General features: G+C 25.7%; 1 pseudogene; it reads right to left on the bottom strand.

Annotated features, from left to right (window-relative positions):
- The window catches only part of LOC111308093 (peroxidase 50-like), a 33,178-nt pseudogene extending 22,043 nt beyond the window's left edge, over positions 1-11,135 (bottom strand).
- Positions 11,136-13,725: the final 2,590 nt, after the last annotated feature.

Genomic DNA, 13,725 nt, shown 5'->3' with positions numbered 1-13,725 from the left:
CAAAAATAAATATCAATATGTCACTGAGTGGATCTATCTTTTCATCTAGGTAGTGTTTGGTACAGAATGATCACTTAAAAAACCATAGTGATTGACATATGGTGATTAGATTATTATTTTTTGTAAGCACTTGATAATCCTACGTGGCAATAATCTTGGATCACCAAACGTAATCAAATCACTGTCTTGAAGAGTGATGTAATTCCCATACAAAAAGGTGAAAAACTTTTATCATCGAGGTAAGAGATATATAAAATTAAAAATAGTCAATTTTACACATATAATATGTGAATTAAAATTTTGTTACAAATTAAAATTGTAATTATTTTATATTATAAATTTTTATATTTTCAAACTAATATTCATTATAACAAGTTTAAAATAATTTATGTATTTTTATTTTTTTAATATTTTATATAATATATTTTTATTTTTTATTATGAATTTAATATATTGATTTTATTTTCTAATTCAAATATTTGTTTGCATAATTTATATTATAAAAATCAATTTCCTCATTAATAAATATGTTTATTAATTTAATAATTTAATTATATTTTATTATAAAATAAATAAATATTACTAATATTTTACAAATTATTATCTATAAATAACCTTAGAAATATTAATTTGTGTAACTATTACAATATATATATGGTTATTTTCTTATTTTTACACAAAATAATGTTAGATTTTTAGTAATATCAAATATAGTGATATTTAATTCTTAATAATTAATCATTGTTAACCAAACAAAGTAATTTTAAATCACAAGTATTAAGATCACATTGGTAATAAAATGATCTCAACAATTATATTATCATGACGATATTGCAAAAAATACCAAACGCTACGCTAGAGTGCTCATGAATACCTCTAGATTTTGAAAAATAAAAAAAATAAAAGAAATTTTTTCTTGATACTTTTTAAATTTTTTTAAATTTTTTCATGGACAACCTAAAGATTGAAAAATTAAAAAAAAATGAAAGAAAATTTTCACTGATCACCTCAAAATTTTCTCATGAACACCTTTTAAACTTTTTATCTATAAAATTATTAAATTTGTCCACAACTTTATATATATATATATATTATATGTGGAAATCCCAAAAAAAGTTCTGGATCTATGGATAATGAGAACAATGAATAGGAAAATGGCATTTACAGTAAATTATAAAAGATGGTGAAGACATAGAATGGCATATGATAGCACATTAACCAACCTCAACAAAATAATCATGAAAGTATATGTATAGAGCTCTAATGATAATAACATGAGCCTTTAGAAGTTTCTGAGATAGCACATGATGGATGATTTATTCTATGTTGGGGCAGTTTTTGTTGTAAAAGTTGTAGCTGAGATCTAGTACATTTGTGGATCCTAAGCTACATAAAACCATGACAGGGCTTGAGAGGAAGTAAAAAAAGAAAGTTGCTAGGTAAAAGAAAAGATAATGGAGCTATGGCCATGATTAACAGTTGGATAAGAAGGCGACTCCTCTATTCATATGTTAATCGTAAAACTGATTTAATGGCAAGCATCATGCATGGTTGGTTTTTGGTAGCTAATATTACAAGAAAAAAAAAAACCAAAGTAAGGAACCTTAGTTTCTTATGATAAAATCAGTCTTTTGGCCTTTCTTTGTGTCTCTTTATCTTTGCTTTGAATTTAAGCAACACAATTGATATGTAAGTTGTTTGGTTCAAATTTAGTTACCAATAACTACTATAACTAATATGTAATAAGCCAACCTCAATTTATTAGCAATATAATAACAGCTTATGTTTCAAAGTTGAACAAGAAAAAGTTTATTAAGAACAACATGCTTTGGAGCTCCAATGTGAATGTTGTGTTTTAAACATGTAAAAAGGCTCTTTTTAAAGCAAAGACAAAGTCTAATCACATGCGAACTACCAATAAGATGCTTGGGTTTGTCTTTTGTGTTTATATTGTGAGAGGTTGAAAGGTGATAGCTATCATAAGAAGAAGAATCAAGCTATGATAGTTCAGGCAGGTATATCCTCAAACTCAATCTCAAAGCAAAGCTTCATTTACAAGTTATCAATGGATTTCTATATCAAACATAAGAATGCCATGCCCTATGCCTTCTTATTCATATTTTTCCTTAATCGTTTCCCAAAATCTTGAAAAAATTTCTCATATTCCTTAAAAAAGTAATATCTTTTATAGTTTTAAATATTTTTTCTTTCTTAAGAAGAACTATTCTTCTCTTTTCGACTTAAAAGCCCACTTCGTCATCTAAATGCTCTTGTATTTGTAGGCTTAAGCTATGGGCTAAGTTGGTTTGAGACTTTGGCTACAAGTCTAACACTTTTAGGATATATTTGGTATATAAAATTATGATAAGATAAAATAATATTATGAATATGATTAAATTAAATAATGTTATCCTATCTTATATTTGATGTGTGCAAGGATTATGATAGGATAATTTATTTATTAGTTAAAATTATTCTTCTTTAAAGTTTACATAATTTAAATTATTAAAATAACTTTTAAGGTATAATACTGTTGGGTTTGAAATGACAAACACAACAATAAAAAAGTAATATATTGCAATAAACCTACAATAAATAGACAACAATCAAAAATCAATAATACAAAAAAAATAAAGTATACCAAGATTTACATGAAAAATTCTTTAGTATAGAGAAAAAAAAATCACAGACTATCAAAAAATCTCCACTATCAAATAATGGATATATAAAGTTTTACTCTAACTAAAACTATAGCTAATCAAAAACTAGAAAGACAATAAAAAAAATTTCACCAAATAGGTGACTCAATAAATATATCTTGAGTTTCTTTCTAGAGAGCTTCAAACTTGATCTCTATCATTCAAAACGTATAACACTGAATTTTGAACATGCTGATAAAATTTCAGCTCAATCAGAACATGGATCGACTTTTATTCAATTAGCAGCTATTTTTTCTTCCTTTTCTCTCTTTTTTTTAATTATTTCTTTTCCTCTTTTCAGCGCCACTCACCCTTTTTTTTTCATGCCAGAAACCAACCTTATTTTTTGTTTTTATTTTTTGATTAAAGATAAAAGGCTTTAGGCTTTTTTAATTAGTGAAAAAGCATAAGACTGGACCTTACTTTCTTAACAATCTCCCCTTTTAGCCTTATTAGGAGAAAATTCATTACCATAGTAGTTTCACTTAGAACTTACCTTGGCCAAAGAATCAATTCTAGTCAAGTTACTGTACAGTTTAAGCTTTTAACTAAGAGGTATCATAGTCAATATATCTACTACGTTCTAATCAATATAGACTTTCTTTAACTGCATGTACTGTTTTTCAATCACTAAATGTAATTGGTGATATCTAACATTAATTTGCTTTGTTCTTGCATAGTATATGGCATTCTTTCTCAAATTTAAAGCATTATAGTTGTCATAAAATACTACATACTCTTTTTTATTCAACCATAATTCAAGAGACAAATATTTCATCTAAAATATTTCTTTACCCACTTCGGTTGCTTCAATATATTCAACATCTATAGTTGATAAGGTAACATACTTCTACTACTTAAACTGCTAAGACATAGTTCCTCCGATAAAAGTAAAAAAATATTATAAAATAAATTTTTTACCATCAAGATCCCCTATCATGTCAGCATCTATAAATCCTTCTAGAACTGATTGTGTAGTTTTATAACTCTAGCGTATTTTATATATGCCCCTTAAATATCTAAAAATTTATTTTACTGCTTCCCAGAAAACCTTTCCTAGATAATAAAAAAATTTACTTACTACACTTACTGCATAAGCAATATCATGCTGTGTGCAACTCATAAAATATATCAAAGAATCGATTGAAAAAAAATAAAGAATACTAGACATAGCTAGTTGCTCTTTTTTAGTCACCAAATAAGATTTCTTATTGAAATGAAAATGGTTGGTAAGTGGACTGCTAAATAATTTAATATGTTACTTGTTGAATATATTAAGCACCCTTTCAACATATTTTTTTCTGTGACAACCACAACTTTTCAACTCTCTTATCTTAGATAATATCCATTCCAAGAATTTTTCTTACTAGATCTAAATATTTTATATCAAAAGACTTAGACAATTATTCTTTTAAATTGTGAACCATACTAGTATCTTATCCCACAATCAATATATCATCAATATATAATAAAAAAATAATGAAGTTATTATTAAAATTTTTTTTGACATATACACAAGGATCCACTGTCCTTTTTTATAGCTTTGACTCACCATAAAAGAATTAATTGTTTGTACCACAATTGTAAAGCTTGTTTTAAGCCATACAAACTTTTTTTCAGTTTGCAAATGAAGTGTTTTTTTTCTTTCATTTCAAAACCCCTAGGCTGATCCATATAAATCTTCTAATGTAAGTCATCATGCAAGAATGCAGTTTTAATATCAAATTACTCAAGTTCAAAATTCAAACTAGCTACTAATCCCAATACTACTTGAATGAAACTAATTTTCACAACTAAAAAGAATATCTCATCAAAATTGATATTGGATTTTTAAGAAAAACTTTTCTTCACCAATCGAGCTTTGTATCTCACTAGCTTGTCACCATCATTTTTCAGCTTGAACACTAATTTATTTTTAACATCCTTCTCCTTTTTGAAAGTTTATCAAGATCATATATACCATTTTTTTGCAATGACTTCATTTTTTCTTTCATTGCGTTTAACCAAGACTATTTATCTGGAGTAGTCTGTACATTTTGAAAGCTCTCTGACTTTTTTTTATTGGTAACTAAAATAAAATCTGAACTTGAATAGTGCTATCTGGTAGATCTCCTAGGATAAGACTATATATTACCTGATACCAAAGGTAGCTCTCTTTGTTCAACATTCTCTGGTAGAGATGATTGCTCATTCAACTCAACACTTTCTGGTGAAGATAACTATTCATCTTTTTAGCTACACTATTAAGTTGTGGTGTTTTAGGTTCTTTTCATGCCTGATATCATATTTTAAATAGTATTTTTTTAAATATTTGGATGTTTATTCTCTACTATTATCAATCTGAATACACTTTAAAGGCAATACCGTCATCATTTCCACTATAGTATAAATTTTTTAAAAATACAATAGTGCCTGACTTTTATTTTTTAATATATACACATTAGTCTTACGTGAAGTATCATCAATAAAAGTAATAAAATATCTATTACCACCTAATGGCTTAACCTCAATAGGAACACATGCATCAAAATAAATAAATTCTAATATATTTTATTTTTTCTAAAAATGTTTATCAAAAAAATTCTACGATATTTGCCATACAAACAATGATCACATGAATCAAGAGATATACCTTTGGTCAAAAAAATAAGAGACTACCTTATCAAAACTTGTAACCCTTTTTTACTCATATGTGCTAGCCTTTTGTGCTATAAATTTGTTAAAGCATCATCCTCAATGGTATTTATCTGGTTGTCATTCAATTGCATCAATATCTTCTATATTATGCAGCATCATTTTTTTCTTGTAACTATCATAGATCTTTTGAAAAGCTTTCACTGTCCATTCTTTTACCAACTTTCCTATCTTTCTTTATCAAGGACATTAATTATAAACAAGTTCATTCTTATATTTGAAATATGTCTAAAAATCTTCAAAGTCAACATACAACCTGTACTAGTTTATACAACTATATCATCGATCATAACAATATACAACACAATCTTGTTTTTCATTTTAGTGCAACCAAAGTCTTATACTTTATAAGTTATAAACAACTCCCTTTTAAAAGTACAATGATATGTCATTTCAGTGTCAACTATCCATTTAATGCCAAGGTTACCAATATGATTACAATCGTCATGTGTATAAATCAAAGTAATTGAATCATTATCCATATTCACTGCTATAAAATTGTTATCATATAAACTCTTGTTTTTTTATCTTTTAGCTCTTGCTTCAAGATTTTACAGTTTTGCTTTATATGACTGAGTTTATCATAATGGTAGCACTTCACTTTATCTCTGGACTTGAATCTATATTTATACTTATTATGGCCTTTTAAGTTTTTACCTCTATCGTTGTTTCTATCCCTGTTCTTTGTGATAAGAGCTTTCGAATCTTTTTACCTTGCTTATTCATTAAACATACTATCTTTTACCATCACTAATGTCACTTTATAGTCTGGAGCTAAATTAAGAATAGTCATAACTAGAGTATTTCAGTTGTCTGGTAATGAACCCAAAAGAAACAATGTCTTCATTTCATCATCTATTTTAAGTTCTATAGTAGTTATTTGTTTGAATATATCTTAAAAATTATTCAAGTGCTTTATAATCGATCGTCCATCTCTATACTGTAAAGTTACAAACTTTTTAATAAGCATAACTTTATTCATACATGTCTTTTTCTTATACAATTTTACTAGTTTTTTTCAAAAGGTATGGGCATCTGTCTCATGTGCTACATGATGGAATACGTTGATATCAATGCATTTTCTAATTGTGGCTAGCATTTTTATGCCTAACTTTCTCTAATTTTTATCTTTCATATATGCTAATTTAGTTGAATCACTCAATACTGACTTATACAAGTCTTTGCAGTATAAATAGTCATCTATTATAGGCTTCCAAATTGACTAATTTAATGCTATTAATTTTACCATAAAATTTGTATCACCCTTCATGATCTCAAACAAAATTTATTTCTATCATGGGTTGTTACTGTATCAATATTTCAAAAATAACTAGCGCTCTAATACTATTTATTGTGCCTACAATAACAGACATAACAACATAGAAATAATATATTACAATAAACCCTAGCAAATAGATAACAATTAATAATCAACAATATAAGAAAAATAAAATATATGAAAATTTACATGAAAAACTCTCCACTGTAGAGTAAAAAAAATCATGGAACACTAAAAAAAGTTTACTATCAAATAATGGATATACAAAGTTCTTTTCTAGTTAAAACTAAAGCTAATCAACAACTAAAAAGATAATTAAAGAAATCTCATCAAATAGATAACTCAATAAATACACCTTAGATTTATTTCTAGAGAATTTTAAATCTGATCTTTATCATTTATAATGTAGAACATTGAATCATGAATGTGTTGGTAAAATTTTAGCTCAATCAGACCATTGGTCGACTTCTATTCAACTAGCAACTTTCCCTTCTTTTTTTTTTTTCTCTTTCTTTTTGGTTCTTTCTTTTTCTCTTTTTGACACCACTCACTTTTTTTTTTCATGCAAAAATCTAGCTCCCTTTTTATTATGTAAGGCTTTTATTATTCAGTTAAAAACAAAAGATTTTGAGCCTTTTAATTGGTAAAAAAACATGGGGCTAGACTTCACGTTCTCAACAAATAAAATATATAACTTTAATATTATGGATTAAAAATAATTATCTCTACTTTGATATGATTGAATTATCCTATACTAAAAATATGATTAATCTTTCTTATAATCTTATCATTTTTTTAGATATATACCAAAAATGATATAAAATAATTATCCTATCTATCATTTTATGTATCAAACATGAATTTAAAAGAGCTCTAAGTATCACAATCTCTCTAATACACATCTTTGCTTCTTACCTAAATCTCCATAAAGGAAAGGATCAAGCCCACAATCCCATCAAAGTGCTATTTAAGTCGTTAATATTAGCAAAATTTTGCTTAAAAACAAAGGCAAGCAGAAAACAGGGGCCAAGCTGATATCCTTCTATGTTCATGTCTAGCAAAAGAAATTTGAGGTGGACTAGTTATGTATATTATGAATGACATGAAATATTCAGATTTTCCGATGTCTGAAATGACCTGTAAATGTCCCATTGGTCATCTGTCATGGTTCCCCAACATTGTCGTTCACCTACTTTTATTTGTAGCAGTACGCCACCTCATAGTAACAAGAAACAGCTGATTCATTTATTAAAAAAATGGGTACGAGAACTTTGACATTATCCAAAAGCAAAAGAAAAAAAAAGGTGAATGTGAATCAAAGCCATATTGGTTCTGTTTCCAAAAGGTGACAGTGTTACCCTTCAATCCATAATTAATGTGCATTTCCCATTTTGTCAGAAGATTTTTCATTGCAGACGGCTGTCACAGTGGAGGAAAATTGAATCAATTGGGGATCAGTTGCCCCAATGCTTGCTATTGATGGAAAATCCTTTATCTCTTTTTGAAGGACCCAAGCCATTATAAAGGGGGCAATGACAATTAGGTCTGACCCATCACTAGAACCTTTAATCTAAACCAACTTTTTGAGGTCAGAAACCATGAGGACCTGTGAATTACCTTTTTGCCTTTTGCCTTTTGCCTTTTGCCTTTTGCCTTTTGCCTTTTGCCTTTTGCCATAGACGTGAATTGGCTAGCTAGATAGATAGCCATTAGGCCATATCTTCATATCCCATATAGTTTCTTGTAAGTGCCATCTTATAAAGCTTCCAAGTAACCAGTCTAAAGATTGCTCGTTGTTTCAATGGAAGGCAATTTTGCAAGTCTCTATCTCATATACCAAACGGGCAATTGGCTCTGTAAGTCAAGACCCTTCAATAATTGAGGTAGTTGTCTACTATCCTCGCTCTATCCCTTTTATACATATATATATATATATTCACTTTTTCTGCAATGGAAACTGCGAACACATGAGGCAATGCCAATGTATCATTCACTGCATCCTTCCTTGGATTTTCCTAGTCCAAAGCTGAAGAATATCAGTTTGCTTGAACAGCAATAATTTGTTGCCTTAGTCCAATCACTGCTTCAACCTTACACCTAATGCCAAGTTAGATTGTCAAATCCAAGCATCAGTGGTTGAATCTTTTCTTACAAGGTTGAATCTTTTCTTACAATGTTTCATTTTCAAGTGAAACATTATGGAGTATTCAAGTTCCAAAAGGTTTGATCATTAATGACGAGAGAGTTGAGAAATTGAATGAATTTCAACAATGATAGTGTCACTATCCAAGCTAGGAATAGAATGGGAATAACTATAAGTATAGAATTGGGTAAACATGTTTAAGGGCAGCCCCACTGTTCCATCCGTTATGGAACGAATGATTCTAGATTTTTTTAAGTTTAAAAGAAGCTATTAAAAATTGAATTCAATTTTATTAAAATTTATTTTTTTTTTTTGTAAAAAATGAATGTATAAACCGTAAACTCTGAATTTTAAGTTAACCTGAATTTGAATTATAAAAAAATTGTTTTTTCAAATAAAAAAAATTCAATTCCATCCATTGTATGAAATCATTGAATCAAATATTAGGTAAAAAATAAAAAAAAATTGCTATAAATTACATATAATCACTAGTCGCAACTTAATATTAGTGGTAAATATATCATTTTTAGCAATACTCGAAAAGTTAAATTTTAGCAATTAAATTTTTTTAAATATAAATATTATTATATTATATTTATTTTTGAATTAGATGTTCGAGTAAATAATTAAAAATGGGGGTAAAGCGATAACATTACATTAAAATTAAATGGTAAATTTGAAAGTCTTAAATTTATTAGTCATCTTTTTGGCTCTTAATTTTAGTTTTACAAAATTAATTTGTATAATTTAAATGAAGAAAATGAAGCAATATTTTGACAACTATTAAGGGATGAAAAGACTTGTGAATTAGGTAATTAATTATTAACATGTGCATAATCCTCCAACACAATCCCACCCTTTTGTGGTCTCCATCGAGTGGATGGAAACAATACAATATTTATGATTTTTATTATATGTCAGGCCCCAAATGAATATAAATTGAAGTTTACTACTTGTTGGATTGTTGCTAATCATGTAACTTTCACAGCATATTTATTGGGACAGGGGACCTTCATTACACTAGGAAACGTAAAATTAAGTAGCTCATTAACTACTATAACAACAACTCAACTCCATGGATTTTTATATCTATAATTTATCCATGTAAACCAATCCTAAATGACGTGAGTCAATTAACGCCAAAAAAAAAATGTAAGAAATTTTTTTATTATTATTTGGGTTTTGAATTTGTTGGAAGATTGTATGAAGATAATTTTTCAAAAAATTTGTTAAATTCGGAATAAATAATGTTATTTGGATTGACCTAAAAAAAGATGTATTGCTAAATAAAAAAAATTCAAGGTTTCATTAGGATTAAATGTTTAAAACAATGTTATTGGTACTCCACCAATGCGTATCAATTTTGAAAAAACAATCAATATGTTTAGGTTAATGTATAATTTTGCTTTTTATTAATCCATACCATTTGATATAATTTTTTTTTTATATTTTTACTATTTTTATTCTTTTAAATACTTTTTCTCTCATGATCATTTTTATTTTCTTCATAATTTCTTAAAGAATAATATATGTTCATTAAATTAGGCTATTGAACAATAACTTACTTTATTTTTTTAATATTTTATTTTATTTTATTTATTTGTGGTTTATAAATTATTTTATACATAAAAAATTAAATAATGTCGATAAACCGGAAACTTACGCCAAAAACACAATAGTACTTACACATATAGTGCCAAAACAAAAACGACATGGGCATGATATTGGTTACTTTAATTTCATGTCCCTAAATAATGGAATAAAAAAATTTTCTTCAATTTTTATAAAAGAAGACTATTGTTTTATACATCGCTGGTAAAACTTTTAAATCATATAAGCAAAAATGATTTAAGGAAACATGTAACAAATTTTTAAATTCGTTTTTTGTAAAATTTGAAATTTCAATATAAATTAATAATTAATCATAAAATACATAATGTTTTTGTAATGAAAGTTGAAGATGTCTAAATCTTAAAGAATAATTCATGTATCGACAATTTGCTTGTAAGTTAAGAATTAATTTGTTATCAATTTGTCATAATAACTAATAATGGAAATTAAAAAAAAAAAAAAAAGGCATTCTTTCCAATTTCCTCACCTCCTACTTTCTAATTTTCGGTTCCACGTGTACCGATATAAATACTATGCGAGAGATTAAAAAAAAAATCTAGGGATATAATTGGCTGATAAAAGGTAAGTCATCGTAGGTCCCCAAACATCTGATTCCAATCTTTGCAGCCTCAGGCATCAATAGCCAGCTTTCTGGACAAGGTCTTAGAGTGCCGTACTCACCTACCCTTAACTTCCACGTTTGCACCATCTCTAACCGCTCGTTATCAATCCAACGGTTGCCTTTGAAACACCGCTGATTCCGTTGACTCCCTCCACCGTTTATGTGAGGAATTGTCTCAAACGTCAATATTGACTAAATTGCCCTTACACTTATTACTTTTTTCCTCATTTAAATTTTAACTACACTTTTTTCACCCAAATTTTTTTTTTAAAGTGTCCGTCCACTTACTATATATATAAAAAATGTTGATAAATTTATTAATTTTGTTAATAGAGTAGTGTCTATGAAAAAAAATTTTAGGAGCATGCAAACGAAAAGTTTGATTCAAATTTTTTAATTTTTTAAAATATCCATAAACATCTTTCCTCTGCGTGTATTTATAATAAATAAATTGATAACCATGGCCATTGCATAGCATAATATACATCATGAGATTGAAATGATGATGTTTGCGACTAATGGTACTCCACTTCACATGTTATCATTCAAGTATGTGTCAATTTAAAACTAAATAAAATTTATACAATAAATTTATTTCTTTCAAGATATAAAAAATTCACATAAGCTTGAAAAAAAAAATGTTGATGCTAATTACAATATTATTTGTAAATTTTGAAAATAATGTAATTTAATTTATACTATTAATAATGTATTTAACTGAATTGACAAATAATAAAATCATTTAAATTTTATAATAAAATAATAATAATAATAACATACAATTGACAATATTTATGTTTGCTTATATCTAAAAAAATTTATCCATTCATCATCATAGTAATTTTTTTCAACCGGTGTGTACAAATTTAACATAGAGATAAAGTCAATAAATTTATAAAAAGAGCTGAAACAATAAATCAAATTAGAAAAGGAGGTCGGATTTTATATTAAAAGATTGAAAAAATAAATTATAGGATTATCAAAAATTTGTTAGGAGGATCATGGCTCCTATCTATTTCGGTAGATTTGTCTAGATCTATTAGATAAAATAAATTTTAAATATTATAATACTAGTATCTTTTAGCAATGTATACGTGAAACTTATATATTTTTTATAATATAAACTAAGGGTGATTTGATTTAATAGATAATAGAAATATATTGTAGTTTAGGTTTAATTCGGAAAGAAGAATAAATAATTTGTTGAATTTCTCGAAAGATGGGATCATCCTTGTTTTGTCAAATTATGCTTAAGGTTTTTGTATTTTACAAAAATTTAGAATTTAGTCTATATGTTATAATTTATACATATTCAAATTTTATATTATTTTAATTTCATAATTTTAATACAATTACTAATTTCATCAATTTTTATCCTTGAAAATGTTATTATGGATATTTGACTTTATGATGTGAGCATTAATTAGTTGATGTAACAACTTGAATAAATGAATCAATTGTTATGTTATGTAAACTACATTATAATTCATGTGACGCACGAAAAAATTTTACTTATTTAATATCTATTAGTTTCTTTTCAAAATTATATTTAAAATTTTAAAACTTATAACATATATAAAATTTATATTTATTAATTTGTCGTTCAAAAATAAACTTTCTGAAAACATAAAAAAAATTGTCATTTTTTCAGATATTTTTGTTTATAATCATATTTATACACTATAAAATTATATCAAATAAAAATAAATTATACTTTTCTTAAAAAAATAAAAATATATATTACTAAATAATAAATTAAATAATAAAAAAAGTATTCGCATACTTTTCACTTTAGTAATATTGACTAAATTATTATGCAAAATATGAAAAATGTTAGAAAATATGTGAAAAAAGAAAAAATAAATTGAAAAAAATATTATTTTTCATAAGAATAAAATTGCGATAACAATAAAATATATATTGAAAAAAATTATAAAAAAAATTGCAATAGTAATATAATATACATTGGAAAAATATTATTGAATTTTTTTTAAATGATGTATAACATGTTACATTTGTAGTCTAAGATTTTTTTAGTGGTAATTAGGATTAAATAGATAATTTTAAAAATATTTTTTTAATTTAAAATTGATATAATAAGTGATAAAGATAATATTAAATTTTTTACATTTATTTGAAATATAAATTTGATAATTAGAGTTCAGATGAATATAATAATTTTGGTGATCTTATTATTTAAAAATTTAGAATGAAAAATTTTTGAATTTTTTAAATAAGGTTATTTCTTAAACAACTAAAATTATTTATTAAAAAAAATAAAATTCATATTTATATTTTTAATCAAAAAATATCTCTAAATTAATTTGATATTCAATTGTAATTTGAATAATTTTGATATTTGAATAAATTTAAAATTATCTAATTTATAATTAAAAGAAATTATCTTATTATTTTAAAAAACTATTCTATGTGTTATTTAGGAGAATTATCCACATAAACGTTTATGTGACAAACTTATTTATGTATGTCATTATATAATATATATAATAATATAATAATATATATATATATAAGATAGTACTTATATTCATACAAAATTTAAAATTTAATCTTTCTAATATAATTTCATAAAAATCTCATACTCATACAAGTTGAAATCAATAATATTGATACAATTACTAATAAAAATAATATTTTTTTACCTTTCCAAAAAATC

This window comes from Durio zibethinus, chromosome 2 (assembly GCF_047325235.1).
Source record: "Durio zibethinus cultivar Kanyao isolate XHJ-2024 chromosome 2, ASM4732523v1, whole genome shotgun sequence".
Classification (NCBI taxonomy): Eukaryota; Viridiplantae; Streptophyta; class Magnoliopsida; order Malvales; family Malvaceae; genus Durio; species Durio zibethinus.
This window is presented reverse-complemented; position numbering and strand designations above follow the sequence as displayed.